Source organism: Trachypithecus francoisi, unplaced genomic scaffold, assembly GCF_009764315.1.
Source record: "Trachypithecus francoisi isolate TF-2019V2 unplaced genomic scaffold, Tfra_2.0 Contig01469_ERROPOS205013, whole genome shotgun sequence".
Lineage (NCBI taxonomy): Eukaryota > Metazoa > Chordata > Mammalia > Primates > Cercopithecidae > Trachypithecus > Trachypithecus francoisi.
This window is the reverse complement of record NW_022681434.1, coordinates 34,789-56,057: the sequence shown is the minus strand read 5'-3', so window position 1 is coordinate 56,057 and position 21,269 is coordinate 34,789. Positions and strand designations below refer to the sequence as shown.

The 21,269-nt window shown below is 40.5% G+C and overlaps 1 pseudogene across 1 annotated transcript; it reads right to left on the bottom strand.

Moving 5' to 3' along the window:
• Window positions 1-19,920: 19,920 nt before the first annotated feature.
• On the bottom strand, window positions 19,921-20,906 carry LOC117098727 (annotated as a pseudogene). Its single transcript, XR_004443563.1, has one exon. The product of XR_004443563.1 is annotated as a heterogeneous nuclear ribonucleoprotein A1-like (transcript).
• Window positions 20,907-21,269: the final 363 nt, after the last annotated feature.

Here is a 21,269-nt window from a genome sequence, read left to right as displayed (position 1 = left end):
GGATTCATTGATTTTTGGAGGGTTTTTTGTGTCTCTATCTCCTTCAGTTCTGCTCTGATCTTAGTTATTTCTTGCCTTCTGCTAGCTTTTGAATGTGTTTGCTCTTGCCTCTCTAGTTCTTTTAATTGTGATGTTAGAGTGTCAATTTTAGATCTCTCCTGCTTTCTCTTGTGGGCATTTAGTGCTATAAATTTCCCTCTACACACTGCTTTAAATGTGTCCCAGAGATTCTGGTATGTTGTATCTTTGTTCTCATTGGTTTCAAAGAACATCTTTATTTCTGCTTTCATTTCGTTATGTACCCAGTAGACATTCAGGAGCAGGTTGTTCAGTTTCCATGTAGTTGAGCGGTTTGGATGAGTTTCTTAGTCCTGAGTTCTAGTTTGATTGCACTGTGGTCTGAGAGACAGTTTGTTATAATTTCTGTTCTTGTACATTTGCTGAGGAGTGCTTTACTTCCAATTATGTGGTCAATTTTGAATAAGTGCGATGTGGTGCTGAGAAGAATGTATATTGTGTTGATTTGGGGTGGAGAGTTCTATAGATGTCTATTAGGTCCGCTTGGTGCAGAGATGAGTTCAATTCCTGGATATCCTTGTTAACTTTCTGTCTCGTTGATCTGTCTAATGTTGACAGTGGAGTGTTGAAGTCCCCATTATTATTGTATGGGAGTCTAAGTCTGTTGTAGGTCTCTAAGGACTTGCTTTATGAATCTGGGTGCTCCTGTATTGGGTGCATATATATTTAGGAGAGTTAGCTCTTCCTGTTGAATGATCCCTTTACCATTATGTAATGGCCTTCTTTGTCTCTTTGATCTTGATGGTTTAAAGTCTGTTTTATCAGAGACTAGGATTGCAACCCCTGCTTTTTTTTGTTCTCCATTTGCTTGGTAGATCTTCCTCCATCCCTTATTTTGAGCCTATGTATATCTCTGCATGTGAGATGGGTCTCCTGAATACAGCAGACTGATGGGTCTTGACTCTTGATCCAGTTTGCCAGTCTGTGTCTTTTGATTGGAGCATTTAGTCCATTGACATTTAAGGTTAATATTGTTATGTGTGAACTTGATCCTGTCATTATGATATTAACTGGTTATTTTGCTCGTTAGTTGATGCAGTTTCTTCCTAGCCTCGATGGTCTTTACATTTGGCATGTTTTTGCAATGGCTGGTACCGCTTGTTCCTTTCCATGTTTAGGGCTTCCTTCAGGGTCTCTTGTAAGGCGGCCTGGTGGTGACAAAATCTCTAAGCATTTGCTTATCTGTAAAGATTTTATTTCTCTTCACTGATGAAGCTTAGTTTGGCTGGATATGAAATTCTGGGTTGAAAATTCTTTTCTTTAGAACGTGAATATTGGCCCCACTCTCTTCTGGCTTGTAGTGTTTCTGCCGAGAGATCTGCTGTTATTCTGATGGGCTTCCCTTTGTGGGTAACTCGACCTTTCTCTCTGGCTGCCCTTAAGGTTTTTCCTTCATTTCAACTTTGGTGAATCTGGCAATGTGTCTTGGAGTTGCCTTCTGGAGGAGTATCTTTGTGGCGTTCTCTGTATTTCCTGAATTTGAATGTTGGCCTGCCCTACTAGGTTGGGGAAGTTCTCCTGGATGATATCTGAAGAGTGTTTCCAACTTGGTTCCATTTCCCCCTCACTTTCAGGCACCCCAATCAGACGTAGATTTGGTCCTTTTACATAATCCCATACTTCTTGCAGGCTTTGTTCATTTCTTTTTCTTCTTTTTTCTTTTGGTTTCTCTTCTCGCTTCATTTCATTCATTTGAACCTCAATCGCTGATACTCTTTCTTCCAGTTGATCGAGTCGGTTACTGAAGCTTGTGCATTTGTCACATATTTCTCGTGTCATGGTTTTCATCTCTGTCATTTCGTTTATGATCTTCTCTGCATTAATTAGTCTAGCTGTCAATTCTTCCACTGTTTTTTTCAAGATTTTTAGTTTCTTTGCACTGGGTACGTAATCCTTCTTTAGCTCTGATAGGTTTGATGGACTGAAGCCTTCTTCTCTCATCTCGTCAAAGTCATTCTCTGACCAGCTTTGATCCGTTGCTGGCGATGGGCTGCGCTCCTTTGCAGGGGAGATGCCCTCTTATTTTTTGAATTTCCAGCTTTTCTGCCCTGCTTCTTCCCCATCTTTGTGGTTTTATATCTGCTCTGGTCTTTGATGATTGTGACGTACTGATGGGGTTTTGGTATAGGTGTCCTTCCTGTTTGATAGTTTTCCGTCTGACAGTCAGAAGGACTGTCTGTTGGTCTGTTGGAGATTGCTTGAGGTCCACTCCAGACCTGTTTACCTGGGTATCAGCAGCAGAGGTTGCCGAAGATAGAATATTTCTGAACAGCGAGTGTACCTGTCTGATTCTTCCTTTGGAACTTTCTTCTCAGGGGTGACTCCACCCTGTGAGGTGTGGGGTGTCAGACTGCCCCTAGTGGGGGATGTCTCCCATCTAGGCTACTCAGGGGTCAGAGACCCACGTGAGCAGGCAGTGTGTCCGTTCTCAGATCTCAACCTCCGCGTTAGGAGATCCACGGCTCTCCCCAAAGCTGTCAGACAGAGTTGTTCGCGTGTGCACCGGCCCCGGCTCTTTCCCCTGTTGGACTGCAGCTGTGCACTGTCCGCAGAGGTAGAGTCTACAGAGACAGACAGGCTTCCTTGAGCTGCTGTGAGCTCCACCCAGTTCGAGCTTCCCAGCGGGTTTGTTTACCTACTTAAGCCTCAGCAATGGCGGGGGCCCCCTCCCCCAGCCTCGCTGCTGCCTTGCGGATAGATCGCCGCAGACGGCTGTGTTAACAGTGAGGAGGCTCCGTGGGCGTGGGACCCTCCCGGCCAGGTGTGGGATATATTCTCCTGGTGTGCCTGTTTCCTGAAAGCACAGTATTGGGGTGGGTGTTACCCGATTTTCCAGGTGTTGTGTGTCTCAGTTCCCCTGGCTAGGAAAAGAGATTCCCTTCCCCCTTGCGCTTCCAGGTGAGGATGCCTCGCCCTGCTTCAGCTCACGCTGGTCAGGCTGCAGCAGCTGACCAGCACCGATTGTCCAGCACTCCCTAGAGAGATGACCGCAGTACCTCAGTTGAAAATGCAGAAATCACCGGTCTTCTGTGTCGCTTGCGCTGGGAGTTGGGGACTGGAGCTGTTCCTATTCAGCCATCTTGCTCCGCCGGGGGTTTCCTAATACTGTTTTTTGTGGAATCTGCAAGGGGATATTTGGGAGTGAATTGAGTCCTATGAAATATCCTCAGATAAAACCTAGAAAGAAGCTTTCTGATAAAGAAGCTTTCTGTGAATTCATCTCACAGTGTTACATTGTTGTTTTCATTGAGGAGTTTCCCATCACTCTTTTTTGTGGAATCTGCAAAGGGATATTTGGGAGTGCATTGAGGCCTATGGTTAAGAAGGAAATATCCTCAGATAAAATCTAGAAAGAAGCTTTCTGAGAAACTGCTTTATGATGCGTGAATTCATCTCACTGACTTACACTGTTCTTTTCATAGGTAAGTTTGCTAACACTGTTTTCTTGGTGTCTCCAATGGGATATTTCGTAGCACATTGCAGCTTACGCTGACAAAGAAAATATCCTCATATAGAAACTAGAAAGAAGCTTTCTGAGAAACCATTTTGTAATCTGTCACTTCATCTGAGAGAGTTACACGATTCTTTTCATGGATAAGATTGGTAGCACTGTTTTTGAGGAATCCGAGAAGGGATATTTTTGATCGCATTGAAGACTATGGTGACAAAGAAATATCCTAAGATAAAAGCTAGAAGGAAGCTTTATGAGAGAGTTCCTTGTGATGTTTGAATTCATCTCACAGATTTACAAGTTTCTATACATGGAACCGTTTTCTAACACTGTTTTTGAGGAATCTGCAAAGGGATATTTGGGAGCGCATTGAGGCCTATAGTGAAAAAGGAAATATCCTCAGATAACAACTAGAAAGAATCATTCTGAGAAACTACTTTGTGATGGGTGAATTCATCTCACAGAGTTAAACTGTTCTTTTCTTGGAACAGTGTGTTAACACTGTTTACGTGAATCTGCAATAGGATATTTGGGAGCGCATTGAAGCCTATGGTGACAAAGGAAATATCCTCAGATGAAATCTAGAAAGAATCATTCTGAGAAACTACTTTGTGATGTGTGAATTCATCACACCAAGTTACACTTTTCTTTTCATGAATCAGTTTGCTAACGTTGTTTTCATAGAATCTTCACAGGGATATTTGGGAGTGCTTTGAGGCCTATAATGAAAAAGGAAATACCATCAGAAAAAAACGAGAAAGAAGCTTTGTGAGAAACTACTTTGTGATGTGTGAACTTATCTCACATAATAACACCTTTCTTTACATTGAGCACTTTGATAACACTGTTTTCATGGCATCTTCAATAAGATATTTGGTAGCGCATTGAAGCCTATGGTGAAAAAGGAAATGTCCTCAGATAAAAACCAAAAAGATGCTTTCTGATCAACTGCTTTGTGATGTGTGAATTCATCTCACAGAGTAACACCATTCTTTATATGGAGCAGTTTTCTAACACTGTTTTTGTGAATTCTGCAAAGGGATATTTGTGAGCACATTGAGGCATAGAGTGAAAAAGGAAATATTCTCAGATAAAAACGAGAAAGAAACATTCTAAGAAACGACTTTGTGATGTGTAATTCACCTCACAGTGTTACACGATTATTTTTATGGATCATTTGGCAAAACTGTTTTTGGGGAATCTGAGAAGGCATATTTTGCATCGCATTGAAAGTAGTTTTTGAGAGTTTTGTAATTTTGGACCACATTAGAAGTAGTGCATTTCCTTTGTCATAGAGTTACACCATTCTTTTCATGGAGCAGCTTGATAGCACAGTTTTTGTGGAATCTGCAATAGGATATTTGGGAGCCCATTTAAGCATATGGTGACAAAGGAAATATCCTGATAAAAAGCAAAAGGGAGATTTCTGAGATACTGCTTTTTGATTTCTGAATTCATCTCATGGAGTTACACTGTTCTTTTCATTGAGGAGTTTGCTAGCTCTCTTTTGTTGGAATCTGCAATGGCATATTTTGGAGAGCATTGAACTTTATGCTGACAAAGGAAATATCCTAAGACAAAAACTAGAAACAAGCTTTCTGAGAAACTGCTTTGTGGTGTGTTATTTCATCTCACACAATTACACCTTTCTGTTCATGCAGCGGTTTGGTAGCACTGTTTTTGGGGAATCTGTGAAGGGATATTTGGGATCGCATTGAAGCCTACAGTGACAAAGGCAGTATCCTTGGAAAAAAACTAGAAAGAAGCTTTCCCAGAAACTTCTCTGTGATGTGTGAATTCATCACAGAGAGTAACATCTTTCTTTCCATGGAGAAGTTTGCTAACAATCTTTTCATCGAATCTGCAAAGTGATCTTTGGGAGCACATTGAGGCCTATGGTGAAAAAGGAAATATCCTCAGATAAAAACTAGAAAGACACTTTCTGAGAAACAGGTTTTTGATGTGTGAATTCATCTCACAGCATTACACTGTTCTTCCATGGAGCAGTTTGCTAACACTGTCTTTTTTTAACCTGCAATGGAATATTTCAGAGTGCTTTGAAGCTTTTGTTGACATAGGAAATATCCTCATAGAAAAGTAAAAAGAGGGGGGCAGAACAAGATGGCCGAATAGGAACAGCTCCAGTCTCCAACTCCCAGCACGAGCGACACAGAAGACCGGTGATTTCTGCATTTTCAACTGAGGTACTGGGGTCATTTCACTAGGGAGTGCTGGACAATCGGTGCTGGTCAGTTGCTGCAGCCCGACCAGCAAGAGCTGAAGCAGGGTGAGGCATTGCCTCACCTGGGAAGCACAAGTGGGAAGGGAATCCCTTTTCCTAGCCAGGGGAACTGAGACACACAACACCTGGAAAATCGGGTAACTCCCACCCCAATACTGCGCGTTAACCAAACTGGCACACCAGGAGAATATTTCCCACACCCGGTCGGGAGGGTCCCACGCCCACGGAGCCTCCCTCATTGCTAGCACAGCAGTCTGTGATCTAACCATAAGGCAGCAGCGAGGCTGGGGGAGGGGGGCGTCCGCCATTGCTGAGGCTTAAGTAGGTAAACAAAGCCGCTGGGAAGCTCGAACTGGCTGGAGCTCACAGCAGTTCAAGGAAACTTGCCTATCTCTGTAGACTCCACCTCTGGGGACAGGGCACAGTTAACAACAACAATAACAAAAGCAGCAGAAACCTCTGAAGATGCAAACGACTCTGTCTGACAGCTTTGAAGAGAGCAGGGGAACTCCCAACACGGAGGTTGAGATCTGAGAAGGGACAGACTGCCTGCTTAAGTGGGTCCCTGACCCCTGAGTAGCCTAACTGGGAGACATCCCCCACTAGGGGAAGTCTGACACCCCACACCTCACAGGGAGGAGTACAGCCCTGCGAGGAAGCTTCCAAAGTAAGAATCAGACAGGTATACTCACTGTTCAGCAATATTCTATCTTCTGCAACCTCTGCTGCTGATACTCAGGCAAACAGGGTCTGGAGTGGACCACAACAATCTCCAACAGACCTACAGCTGAGGGTCCTGACGGTCAGAAGGAAACTATCAAACAGGAAGGACACCTATACCAAACCCCATCAGTACGTCACCATCATCAAAGACCAGAGGCAGATAAAACCACAAAGATGGGAAAAGCAGGGCAGAAAAGCTGGAAATTCAAAAAATAAGAGGGCATCTCCCCCTGCAAAGTAGTGCAGCCCCTCACCAGCAACGGATCAAAGCTGGTCAGAGAATGACTTTGACGAGATGAGAGAAGAAGGCTTCAGTCCATCAAACTTCTCAGAGCTAAAGGAGGAATTACGTACCCAGCGCAAAGAAACTAAAAATCTTGAAAAAAGAGTGGAAGAATTGACAGCTAGACTAATTAATGCAGAGAAGGTCATAAACGAAATGATAGAGATGAAAACCATGACACGAGAAATACGTGACAAATCTACAAGCTTCAGTAACCGACTCGATCAACTGGAAGAAAGAGTATCAGCGATTGAGGATCAAATGAATGAAATGAAGCGAGAAGAAAAACCGAAAGGAAAAAGAAATGAACAAAGCCTGCAAGAAGTATGGGATTATGTAAAAAGACCAAATCTACGTCTGATTGGGGTGCCTGAAAGTGAGGGAGAAAATGGAACCAAGTTGGAAAACACTCTTCAGGATATCATCCAGGAGAACTTCCCCAACCTAGTAGGGCAGGCCAACATTCAAATTCAGGAAATACAGAGAACGCCACAAAGATACTCCTCCAGAAGAGCAACTCCAAGACACATAATTGCCAGATTCACCAAAGTTGAAATGAAGAAAAAAACCTTAAGGGCAGCCAGAGAGAAAGGTCGAGTTACCCACAAAGGGAAGCCGATCAGACTAACAGCAGATCTCTCGGCAGAAACACTACAAGCCAGAAGAGAGTGGGGGCCAATATTCAACGTTCTTAAAGTAAAGAATTTTCAACCCAGAATTTGAAATCCAGCCAAACTAAGTTTCATAAGTGAAGGAGAAATAAAATCCTTTACAGATAAGCAAATGCTGCTGATGATTTTGAGACCACTAGGCCTGCCTTACAAGAGACCCTGAAGGAAGCCCTAAACATGGAAAGGAACAACCGGTACCAACCATTGCAAAAACATGCCAAAATGTAAAGACCATCGAGGCTAGGAAGAAACTGCATCAACTAACGAGCAAAATAACCAGTTAATATCATAATGACAGGATCAAGTTTACACATAACAATACTAACCGTAAATGTAAATGGACTAAATGGTCCAATTAAAAGACACAGACTGGCCAACTGGATAAAGAGTCAAGACCCATCAGTCTGCTGTATTCAGGAGACCTATCTCACATGCAGAGACATACATAGGCTCAAAATAAAGGGATGGAGGAAGATCTACCAAGCAAATGGAGAACAAAAAAAAGCAGGGGTTGCAATCCTAGTCTCTGATAAAACAGACTTTAAACCATCAAAGACCAAAAGAGACAAAGAAAGCCATTACATAATGGTAAAGGGATCAATTCAACAGGAAGAGCTAACTCTCCTAAATATATATGCGCCCAATAAAGGAGCACCCAGATTCATAAAGCAAGTCTTTAGTGACCTACAAAGAGACTTAGACTCCCATACAATAATAATGGGAGACTTCAACACTCCACTGTCAACATTAGACAGATCAACGAGACAGAAAGTTAACAAGGATATCCAGGAATTGAACTCATCTCTGCACCAAGCGGACCTAATAGACATCTATAGAACTCTCCACCCCAAATCAACAGAATATACATTCGTCTCAGCACCACATCGCATCTATTGCAAAATTGACCACATAATTGGAAGTAAAGCACTCCTCAGCAAATGTACAAGAACAGAAATTATAACAAACTGTCTCTCAGACCACAGTGCAAACAAACTAGAACTCAGGACTAAGAAACTCAATCCAAACCGCTCAACTACATGGAAACTGAACAACCTGCTCCTGAATGACTACTGGGTACATAACGAAATGAAGGCAGAAATAAAGATGTTCTTTATAACCAATGAGAACAAAGATGCTATATACCAGAATCTCTGGGACACATTTAAAGCAGTGTGTAGAGGGAAATTTATAGCACTAAATGCCCACAAGAGAAAGCAGGAGAGATCTAAAATTGACACTCTAACATCACAATTAAAAGAACTAGAGAGGGAAGAGCAAGCACATTCAAAAGCTAGCAGAAGGCAGGAAATAACTAAGATCAGAGCAGAACTGAAGGAGATAGAGACACAAAAACTCTCCAAAAAATCGATGAATCCAGGAGTTGGTTTTTGGAAAAGATCAACAAAATTGACAGACTGCTAACAAGACTAATAAAGAAGAAAAGAGAGAGGAATCAAATAGATGCAAGAAAAAATGATAAAGGGGATATCACCACTGACCCCACTGAAATACAAACAACCATCTGAGAATACTATAAATGCCTCTATGCAAATCAACTAGAAAATCTAGAAGAAATGGATAATTTCCTGGACACCTACACTCTCCCAAGACTAAACCAGGAAGAAGTTGAATCCCTGAATAGAACTATAGCAGGCTCTGAAATTGAGGCAACAATTAATAGCCTACCCACCAAAAAAAGTCCAGGACCAGATGGATTCACAGCTGAATTCTCCCAGAGGTACAAGGAGGAGCTGGTACCATTCCGTCTGAAACTATTCCAATCAATTGAAAAAGAGGGAATCCTCCCGAACTCATTTTATGAGGCCAACATCATCCTGATACCAAAGCCTGGCAGAGACACAACAAATAAAGAGAATTTTAGACCAACATCCCTGATGGGCATTGATGCAAAACTTCTCAATAAAATACTGGCAAACCGGATTCAGCAGCACATCAAAAAGCTTATCCACCATGATCAAGTGGGCTTCATCCCTGGGATGCAAGGCTGGTTCAACATTCGCAAATCAATAAACGTAATCCAGCACATAAACAGAACCAAAGACAAGAACCACATGATTATCTCAATAGATGCAGAAAAGGCTTTTGACAAAATTCAACAGCCCTTCATGCAAAAAATGCTCAATAAATTCGGTATTGATGGAACGTACCTCAAAATAATAAGAACTATTTATGACAAACCCACAGCTAATATCATATTGAATGCGCAAAAACTGGAAAAATTCCCTTTGAAAACTGGCACAAGACAGGGATGCCCTCTCTCCCCACTCCTATTCAACATAGTGTTGGAAGTTCTGGCTAGGGCAATCAGGCAAGAGAAAGAAATCAAGAGTATCCAGTTAGGAAAAGAAGAAGTCAAATTATCCCTGTTTGCAGGTGACATGATTGTATATTTAGAGAAACCCATTGTCTCAGCCCAAAATCTCCTTAAGCTGATAAGCAACTTCAGCAAAGTCTCAGGATACAAAATTAAAGTGCAAAAATCACAAGCATTCTTATACACCAGTAACAGACAAGCAGAAAGCCAAATCAGGAATGAACTTCCATTCACAATTGCTTCAAAGAGAATAAAATACCTAGGAATCCAGCTTACAAGGGATGTCAGGACCTCTTCAAGGAGAACTACAAACCACTGCTCAGTGAAATCAAAGAGGACACAAACAAATGGAAGAACATACCATGCTCATGGATAGGAAGAATCAATATCGTGAAAATGGCCATACTGCCCAAGGTGATTTATAGATTCAATGCCATCCCCATCAAGCTACCAATGACTTTCTTCACAGAATTGGAAAAAACGGCTTAAAGTTCATATGGAACCAAAAAAGAGCCCGCATTGCCAAGACAATCCTAAGTCAAAAGGACAAAGCTGGAGGCGTCACGCTACCTGACTTCAAACTATACTACAAGGCTACAGTAACCAAAACAGCATGGTACTGGTACCACAACAGAGATATAGACCAATGGAACAGAACAGAGTCCTCAGAAATAATACCACACATCTACAGCCATCTGATCTTTGACACACCTGAGAAAAACAAGAAATGGGGAAAGGATTCCCTATTTAATAAATGGTGCTGGGAAAATTGGCTAGCCATAAGTAGAAAGCTGAAACTGGATCCTTTCCTTACCCCTTATAAGAAGATTAATTCAAGATGGATTAGAGACTTAAATGTTAGACCTAATACCATAAAAACCCTAGAAGAAAATCTAGGTAGTACCATTCAGGACATAGGCATGGGCAAGGACTTCATGTCTAAAACACCAAAAGCAACGGCAGCAAAAGCAAATTGACAAATGGGATCTAATTAAACTAAGGAGCTTTTGCACAGCAAAAGAAACTACCATCAGAGTGAACAGGCAACCTGCAGAATGGGAGAAAATTTTTGCAATCTACTCATCTGACAAAGGGCTAATATCCAGAACCTACAAAGAACTCAAACAAATATACAAGAAAAAAACAAACAACCCCATCAAAAAGTGGGGAACGGATATGAACAGACATTTCTCAAAAGAAGACATCCATACAGCCAACAGACATATGAAAAAATGCTCATCATCACTGGCCATCAGAGAAATGCAAATCAAAACCACAATGAGATACCATCTCACACCAGTTAGAATGGCAATCATTAAAAAGTCAGGAAACAACAGGTGTTGGAGAGGATGTGGAGAAATAGGAACACTTTTACACTGTTGGTGGGATTGTAAACTAGTTCAACCATTATGGAAAACAGTATGGCGATTCCTCAAGGATCTAGAACTAGATGTACCATATGACCCAGCCATCCCACTACTGGGTATATACCCAAACGATTATAAATTACTCTACTACAAAGACACATGCACACGTATGTTTATTGCGGCACTATTCACAATAGCAAAGACTTGGAATCAACCCAAATGTCCATCTGTGACAGACTGGATTAAGAAAATGTGGCACATATACACCATGGAATACTATGCAGCCATCAAAAAGGATGAGTTTGCATCGTTTGTAGGGACATGGATGCAGCTGGAAACCATCATTCTTAGCAAACTATCACAAGAACAGAAAACCAAACACCGCATGTTCTCACTCAAGTTGGGAACTGAACAATGAGATCACTTGGACTCTGGAAGGGGAACATCACACACTGGGGCCTATCATTGGCAGGGGGGAGGAGGGAGGATTGCATTGGGGAGTTATACATGATATAATGATGAATTGATGGTTGCTGACGAGTTGATGGGTGCAGCACACCAACATGGCATAAGTATACATATGTAACAAACCTACACGTTATGCACATGTACCCTAGAACTTAAAATATAATGAAAAAAAAAGTGGGCAAAGAACATGAACAGACACTTCTCAAAACAAGACATTCATGTGGCCAACATGCCACACGTTTAACTATGTAACCAACCTGCATATCCTGCACATGTACCCCGGAACTTAAAATAAAAGTTGATTAAAAAAAAAAAGAAATGCAAATGGTTTAATATATATATATATACACAGACATCCAAATCATACATATTTGTACATATTTGCATATGTAAATGTGCATATGTACACATATAATATATGTGTGTATATGTGTATATTCAATAATATTGTAAAAGACAAGGCCAAGTCACTTATGACCATGTGCTGGAAAAGATCATCTAACTGTGCATCAAAATGTAAAAATCATAAAAGAAAATATTCATTTTTAGTTTATAGAAATAAAAAATATGTGTTTATCCCTAATAATATATTCAAAAACAAAAGGCATAACAAACTGAAAAAACGCAATTCATATTACAGATAAAAAGCCTATCATATCTAATTTATAAAAAATCTCTATATTTTAATAGGAAAGAGACCAATCCAACAGAAAATAGGCAAAGCATATGAACAGGTAATTATATAAATTGAGTCACAAGTTCACCACCTCCTATACCTGGATTCTGAAGAAACAATCTTTTAATATTATTATTTTATTATTATCATACTTTTAGTTCTAGAGTGCATGTGCATAACGTGCAGGTCTGTTACATATGTATACTTGTTCCATGTTGGTGTCCTGCACCCATCAACTCGTCAGCACCCATCAACTCATCAGCACCCATTAACTCGTCATTTGTATCAGGTATAACTCCCAATGCAATCCCTCCCCCCTGGCCTCTACCCATGATAGGCCCCGGTGTGTGATGTTACCCTTCCAGAGTCCAAGGGATCTCATTGTTCAGTTCCCACCTATGAGTGCGAACTTGCGGTGTTTGGTTTTCTGTTCCTGTGATAGTTTGCTGAGAATGATGGTTTCAAGCTGCATCCATGTCCCTACAAAGGTACACGAACTCATCCTTTTTTATGGCTGCATAGAATTCCATGGTGTACATGTGCTACATTTTCTTAATCCAGTCTGTCACTGATGGATATTGGGTTGATTCAAAGTCTTTGCTATTGTGAATAGTGCCACAATAAACATACGTGTGCATGTGTCTTTATAGCAGCATGATTTATAATCCTTTAGGGATTTATTCAGTAATGGGATGGCTGGGTCATATGGTACTTCTAGTTCTAGATCCTTGAAGAATCATCATACTGTTTTCCATAATGCTTGAACTAGTTTACAATCTCACCAGCAGTGTAAAAGTGTTCCTATTCTCAGGGTTATACGATTATATACCTGTTATAATCCTCTCCAGCACCTGTTTTTCCTGATTTTTTAATGAATGCCATTCTAACTGTTGTAAGATGGTATCTCATTGTGGTTTTGATTTGCATTTCTCTGATGGTCAGTGATGATGTGCATTTTTTCATGTGTCTGTTGACTGTATGAATGTCTTCTTTTGAGAAATGTTTGTTTATATCCTTTGCCCAATTTTTGATGGGGTTGTTTGTTTTTTTCTTGTAAATTTGTTTGAGTTCTTTGTAGGTTCTGGATATTAGCCCTTTATCTGATGAGTAGACTGCAAAAATTTTCTCCCATTGTGTGTGTTGCCTGTTCACTCTGATGGTACTTTCTTTTGCTGTGTAGAAGCTCTTTAGTTTAATTACATCCCATTTATCAATTTTGGCTTTTGTTGCCGTTGTTTTTGGTGTTTTAGACATGAAATCCTTGCCCATGCCTATGTCCTGAATGGTACTACCTAGATTTTCTTCTAGGGTTTTTATGGCATTAGGTCTAGCATTTAAGTCTCTAATCCATCTTGAATTAATTTTCGTATAAGGGGTAAGGAAAGGATCCAGTTTCAGCTTTCTACTTATGGCTAGCCAATTTTCCCAGCACCATTTATTAAATAGGGAATCCTTTCCCCATTTCTTGTTTCCCTCAGGTGTGTCAAAGATCAGATGGCTGTAGATGTGTGGTATTATTTCTGAGGACTCTGTTCTGTTCCATTGGTCTATATCTCTGTTGTGGTACCAGTACCATGCTGTTTTGGTTACTGTAGCCTTGTAGTATAGTTTGAAGTCAGGTAGCGTGATGCCTCCAGCTTTGTTCTTTTGACTTAGGATTGTCTTGGCAATGCGGGCTCTTTTTTGGTTGCATATGAACTCTAAAAGAGTTTTTTCCCAATTCTGTGAAGAAAGTCATTGGTAGCTTGATGGGGATGGTATTGAATCTATAAATAACCTTGGGCAGTATGGCCATTTTCACGATATTGATTCTTCCTATCCATGAGCATGGTATGGTTTTCCATTTGTTTGTGTCCTCTTTGATTTCACTGAGCAGTGGTTTGTAGTTCTCCTTGAAGAGGTCCTTCACATCCCTTGTAAGTGGGATTCTTAGGTATCTTATTCTCTTGAAGCAATTATGAACGGAAGTTCATTCCTGATTTGGCTCTCTGTTTGTCTGTTACTGGTGTATAAGAATGCTTGTGTTTTTTGCACATTACTTTTGTATCCTGAGACTTTGCTGAAGTTGCTTATCAGCTTAAGGAGATTCTGGGCTGAGACAATGGGTTTTTCTAAATATACAATCATGTCATCTGCAAACAGGGACAATTTGATTTCTTCTTTTCCTAACTGAATACCCTTGATTTCTTTCTCTTGCCTGATTGCCCTAGCCAGAACTTCCAACACTATGTTGAATAGGAGTGGCAAGAGAGGGCATCCCTGTCTTATGCCAGTTTTCAAAGGGAATTTTTCCCGTTTTTGCCTATTCAGTATGATATTAGCTGTGGGTTTGTCATAAATAGCTCTTATTATTTTGAGATACGTTCCATCAATACCGAATTTATTGAGCGTTTTTAGCATGAAGGGCTGTTGAATTTTGTCAAAAGCCTTTTCTGCATCTATTGAGATAATCATGTGGATCTTGTCTTTGGTTCTGTTTATATGCTGGATTACGTTTATTGATTTGCGAATGTTGAACCAGCCTTGCATCCCAGGGATGAAGCCCACTTGATCATGGTGGATAAGCTTTTTGATGTGCTGCTGAATCTGGTTTGCCTGTATTTTATTGAGGATTTTTGCTTCGATGTTCATCAGGGATATTGGTCTAAAATTCTCTTTTTTTGTTGTTTCTCTGCCAGGCTTTGGTATCAGGATGATGTTGGCCTCATAAAATGAGTTCGGGAGGATTCCCTCTTTTTCAGTTGATTGGAATAGTTTCAGACGGAATGGTACCAGCTCCTCCTTGTACCTCTGGTAGAATTCAGCTGTGAATCCATCTGGTCCTGGACTTTTTTTGGTGGGTAGGCTATTAATTGTTGCCTCAATTTCAGAGCCTGCTATTGTTCTATTCAGGGATTCACCTTCTTCCTGGTTAATCTTGGAAGAGTGTAAGTGTCCAGGAAATTATCCATTTCTTCTAGATTTTCTAGTTGATTTGCGTAGAGGCATTTATAGTATTCTCTGATGGTAGTTTGTCTTTCTGTGGGGTCGGTGTTGATATCTCCTTTATCATTTTTTATTGCGTCTATTTGATTCCTCTCTCTTTTCTTCTTTATTAGTCTTGCTAGCAGTCTGTCAATTTTGTTGATCTTTTCAAAAAGCCAACTCCTGGATTCATTGATTTTTTGGAGGGTTTTTTGTGTCTCTATCTCCTTCAGTTCTGCTCTGATCTTAGTTATTTCTTGCCTTCTGCTAGCTTTTAAATGTGTTTGCTCTTGCCTCTCTAGTTCTTTTAATTGTGATGTTAGAGTGTCAATTTTTGATCTTTCCAGCTCTCTGTTGTGGGCATTTAGTGCTATAAATTTCCCTCTACACACTGCTTTAAATGTGTCCCAGAGATTCTGGTATGTTGTATCTTTGTTCTCATTGGTTTCAAAGAACATCTTTATTTCTGCTTTCATTTCGTTATGTACCCAGTAGTCATTCAGGAGCAGGTTGTTCATTGTAAGGTTTGCTAACACTGTTTTTGTGGGATCTGCAAAGGAGTATTTGGGAGCCCATTGAGTCCTATAATGAATAAAGAAATATCCTCAGATAAAAATTAGAAAGAATCTTTCTGAGAAACTGCTTGGTAATGTGTGAATTCATCTCACAGAATTACATTGTTCTTTTCATTCGGCATTTGCTAACGCTGTTTTTGTGGAATATGCAATAGCATATTTGGGAGCACATTGAAGCGTATGATGACAAAGGAAATATACTCAGATAAATACTAGAAACAAGTTTTCTGACAAACAGTTTTGTGATGTGTGAATTCATCTCACACAGTTACGCCATTGCTTTCATGGAGCAGTTTGGTAGCACAGTTTTTGGGGAATAGGAGAAGTGATATTTTGGATCGCACTGAAGCCTATGGTGACAAAGTAAATATCCTCAGATAAAACCTAGAAAGATTTCTGAGAAAACTCTTTGTGATGTGTGAATTCAACTCACAGAGTTACACCTTTCTTTTCATGGAACAGTTGCCAAACACCGTTTTCATGGCATCTGCAAAGGGACGTTTTTAGTGCTTTTAGGCCTAGGGTGAACAACTAAATATCCTCAGATAAAAACTGGAAAGAATCTCTCTGAGAAACTGCTTTGTGACGTGTGAATTGATCACACAGAGTTACACCTTTCTTTTCATTCAGCAGTTTGCTAACATTGTTTTCTTGGAATCCACAATGGGCTATTTCAGGGTGCTTTGAAGCTTATGGTGACAAAGGGAATATCCTCATATAAAACTAGAAAGAATTTTTCTGAGAAACTGCTTTGTGATGTGTTAATTCATCTCACACAGTTACTCGATTCTTTTCATCGATCAGTTTGGTAGCACTGTTTTTGGGGAATCTGAGAAGGGATATTTTGGATCACATTGAAGCCTATGGTGACAACAGAATATCCTCAGATAAAAACTAGAAAGAAGCTTTCTGAGAAAGTTCTTTGTGATGTGTCTATTCATATCATACAGTTACAACTTTCTTTTCATGGAGCAGTTTGCTAAAACTGCTTTCCTGGTGTCTGCAAAGGGATATTTGGGAACGCCTTGAGGCTTATGATGAAAAATTAAATATACTCAGATAAAAACTATAAAGAAGCTTTCTGAGAAACCGCTTTGTGACGTGTGAATTCATCTCACAGATTTACATCTTTCTTTTCATTGTGCAGTTTGGTAGCACTGTTTTTGGGCAATCTGCAAAGGGATTTTTGGGAGTTCATAGAGGAATATGGTGAAAAAGGAATTATTTTCCAATACATACTGGAGAGTAGGTTTTTGATAAACTGTTTTGTGATATGTGCATTCACCTCATAGAGATAAAACATTTTGTTGATTGAACAGTTTGGCATCACTGTTTTTGTGGTGTCTGAGAAAAGATATCAGAATGCATTGAGGTTGATAGTGGATTAGTAAATATGCACAGATAAAAACTAGAAAGAAGATTTCTGAGAGACTTTTTTGTGATGGGTGAATTCATCTCAAAGACTTAAATCTTTCTTTTCATTTAGAAGTTTTTTAACACTGTTTTTGTGGAATATGCAAAGGGATATTCAGGAGTGGATAGAGTCCAATGTTGAAAAAGGAATTATCCTCAGGTAAAAACTGGAGAGAAAGTTTCTGATAACTCTTTTGTGATGTGTGCAATTGTCTCATAGAGCTAAAACTTTCTGTTGACAGAGTACTTTGGCATCACTCTTTTTGTGCTATCTGAGAAAGGATATTTGGGAGCACATTGTAGCCTATGGTGACAAAAGAAATATCCTCTATTAAAAAGTAGAAAAAGATTTCTGAGAAACTACTTCATCATGTGTGAATTCAGCTCACAGAGTTACACTGTTGTTTTTTTTTTTTTTTTTTTTTTTTTTGAGACGGAGTCTCGCTCTGTCGCCCAGGCTGGAGTACAGTGGCCGGATCTCAGCTCACTGCAAGCTCCGCCTCCCGGGCTTACGCCATTCTCCTGCCTCAGCCTCCCAAGTAGCTGGGGCTACAGGCGCCTGCCACCTCGCCCGGCTAGTTTTTTTTTTTTTTTTGTATTTTTTAGTAGAGACGGGGTTTCACCGTGTTAGCCAGGATGGTCTCGATCTCCTGACGTCGTGATCCGCCCGTCTCGGCCTCCCAAAGTGCTGGGATTACAGGCTTGAGCCACCGCGCCCGGCCTACACTGTTGTTTTCATTGAGCAGTTTGATAACACAGTTTTCATGGAATGTGCAATAGGATATTTGCAAGTGCATTGAAGCCTATGGTGACAAAGGAAATATCCTCAGACGAAAACCAAAGAGAAGCTTTGTGAGAAACTGCTTTGAGATTTGTGAATTCATCTCACAGATTTACACCTTTCATTTCATGTAGCAGCTTACTAACACTGTTCTTTTGGAATCCACAAAGGAATATTTGTGAGCGCCTTGAGGCCTATGGTGAAAAAGGAAATATCCTCACATAAAATCTAGAAGAAGCCTTCTCAGAAACTGCGTTCTGACGTGTAAATTCATCTCACAGAGTTACACTGTTCTTTTCATTGAGAATTTTGCTAACACAGTTTTCTTGGAATCTGCAATGGGATATTTAGGAGTGCATTGAAGCTTATGGTGATAAATGAAAAACTAGAAGAAGCTCTTTGAGAAACTGCTTTGTTATGCATTATTTCATTTCACAGAGTTACATGATCTTTTTCATGGATCAGTTTGGTAGCATTGTATTTGGGAAATCTGCAAAGGGATATTCCAGAGCTCATAGAGAATCATGGTGAAAAAGGAAGTATCTTCAGATAAAAACTGGAGAGAAGGTCTTTGAAAAACTGTTTTGTGATGTGTGTATTCACCTCGGAGAGATAAACCATTTTTTTGATTGAGCAGTTTGGCATCAATGTTTTTTTGGTGTCTGAGAAGGGATATTTGGTAATGCTTTGAGGCTGATGGTGGAAAAGTAAATATGCTGCGCAGATGAAAGCTAGGAAGGAGCTTAGCAAGAAACTTCTTTGGGATGGGTGAATTCGCCTTGCAGAGGTAAACTACTCTTTTCATTGAGCAGTTTGTTAACCTTGATTTTGTGGAATCTACAAAGGGATATTCAGAGCACAGAGAAGACTATGGTGAAAAAAGAAATACCCTCAGATAAAAACTAGTAAGAAGCTTTCGGAGAGACTGTTTTGAGTTTGGTGAGTACATCTCACAAAGTTAAATCTTTCTTTTCATTGAGCATTTTTGTAACACTGTTTTTATTGAATCTGTAATGAGATATTTTGGAGCACGTAGAGGATCAAGATGAAAAAAGGGAAACCTAAAATTAAAAACTGGTGAGACGCTTTCAGAGAAAATCCATTGTGATTTGTGCATTCACCTCATAGAGCTAAATGTTTCTGTTGAGGGAGCACTGTGGCATCACTGTTTTTATGGTGTCTGAGGAGGGATATTTGGGAGCACATTGAAGTCTATGGTTTAAAGGAAATATCCGCATATAAAATTAGAAAGAAGCTTTCTGAGAAGCTCCTTTGGGATGGGTGAGTTCATCTCACAGAGTTACATGATTCTTTTCATGAAGCAGTTGTTAGCACTGTTTTGGGGGAATCTGAGAAGGGATTGTTTGGATCACAAGGAAGCCTATGGTGACAAAGGAAATATCCTCAGATAAAACCTAGAAAGTATCTTTCTGAGAAAGTTCTTTGTGATGTGTTGAATTCATCTCACAGAGGTATATCTTTCTTTTCGTGGAGCAGTTTGCATACACTGTTTTCGTGAAACCTGCAATGGGATATTTTGGAGTGCATTGAGGAATATAGTGAAAAAGGTAATATTCTCTGATAAAAACTAGAAAGAAATTGAGAAACTGCTTTGTGATATGTGAATTCATCTCACAGAGTTGCATCATACTTTTCTTTTCTTTTTTTTTTTAAGTTAAATACAGTTTATTTAAAAAAACAAAACAAAAAACAAAAAACCCCATTTACAAAATGGAATTTGAGCTGCAGAACAGCTCATGTCAACTGCACGGCAGTGATAATGAAGTACAGTGGCTCAGATAAAGGTCTTCACAAGGACGTTCCTTTCTGCCACGAACTTGGACAGGTGAGTTTCTGTTTTTAAGAGCTGATAAGACTAGTAGCAGGCTCCTCCCTAATTAAAATCTTCTGCCACTGCCATAGCTACTGCTGCTGCTGGAACCGCCATAGCCACCTTGGTTTCGTGGTTTTGCAAAGTATTGGCCTCCACCGCCATAGGGGCCAGAGCTTCTGCCTCCAAAATTTCCTCCCTTCATGGGTCCAAAAGTTGAAGACTGATTGTTGTAATTGCCAAAATCATTGTAGCTTCCACCACCTCCAAAATTGCTTCCATCATTACCAAATCCATTATAGCCATCCCCACTGCCACCCTATCCACCACCACCACGGCTGCCACCAAAGCCACCACGACCACTGAAGTTTCCTCCACGACCGAAGTTGTCATTCCCACCGAAACCACCTCCACGACCACCACCAAAGTTTCCAGAACCGCTTCGACCTCTTTGGCTGGATGAAGCACTAGCCATCTCTTGCTTTGACAGGGCTTTCCTAACTTCACAGTTGTGGCCATTCACAGTATGGTATTCTGAATGACAATCTTATCCACGGAGTCATGGTCGTCGAAGGTTACAAAGGCAAAGCCCCTTTTCTTGCCACTGCCTCGGTCAGTCATGATTTCAATCACTTCGATTTTCCCATACTGCTCAAAATAATCTCTTAGGTGATGTTCTTCAGTGTCTTCTTAATGCCACCAACAAATATCTTTTTCACAGTTAAGTGGGCACCTGGTCTTTGAGAATCTTCTCTTGAGACAGCTCTCTTTGGTTCCACAACTCTTCCGTCCACCTTGTGTGGCCTCGCATTCATAGCTGCATCCACCTCCTCCACAGTGGCATATGTGACAAACCCAAAGCCCCTGGAACGCTTGGTGTTTGGATCTCTCATTACCACACAATCCGTGAGCGTTCCCCATTGCTCAAAATGGCTCCTCAGGCTCTCATCGGTTGTTTCAAAGCTCAACCCTCCAATGAAGAGCTTCCTCAGCTGTTCGGGCTCTTCAGGAGACTCTGACTTAGACATGACGGCAGGGAGAAGAGACTTTAACGATGCTTCTTCGGCGGCGTCCACGGGCAGAAAGGAGCAAGCTGACGAACGTATCTCGCATCATACTTTTCAATGGGCAGTCTGATAGCACTGGTTTTGTGGAATCTTTCATAGGATACTTGGGAGCGCATTGAAGCCTATGGTGACAAAAAAAAAAAAGATCCTAAGGTAAAAACCGAAAAGAAGCTTTCTGAGAAACTACTTTGTGATGTGTGAATTCATCTCACAGAGTTACACAATTCTTTTCATGGAGCAATTTGGTAGCAGTGTTTTTGGGGAATCTCAGAAGTGATATTTCACATCGCATTGAAGCCTATAGTGACCAAGGAAATATCCTCAGAAAAAAAACTAGACAGAAG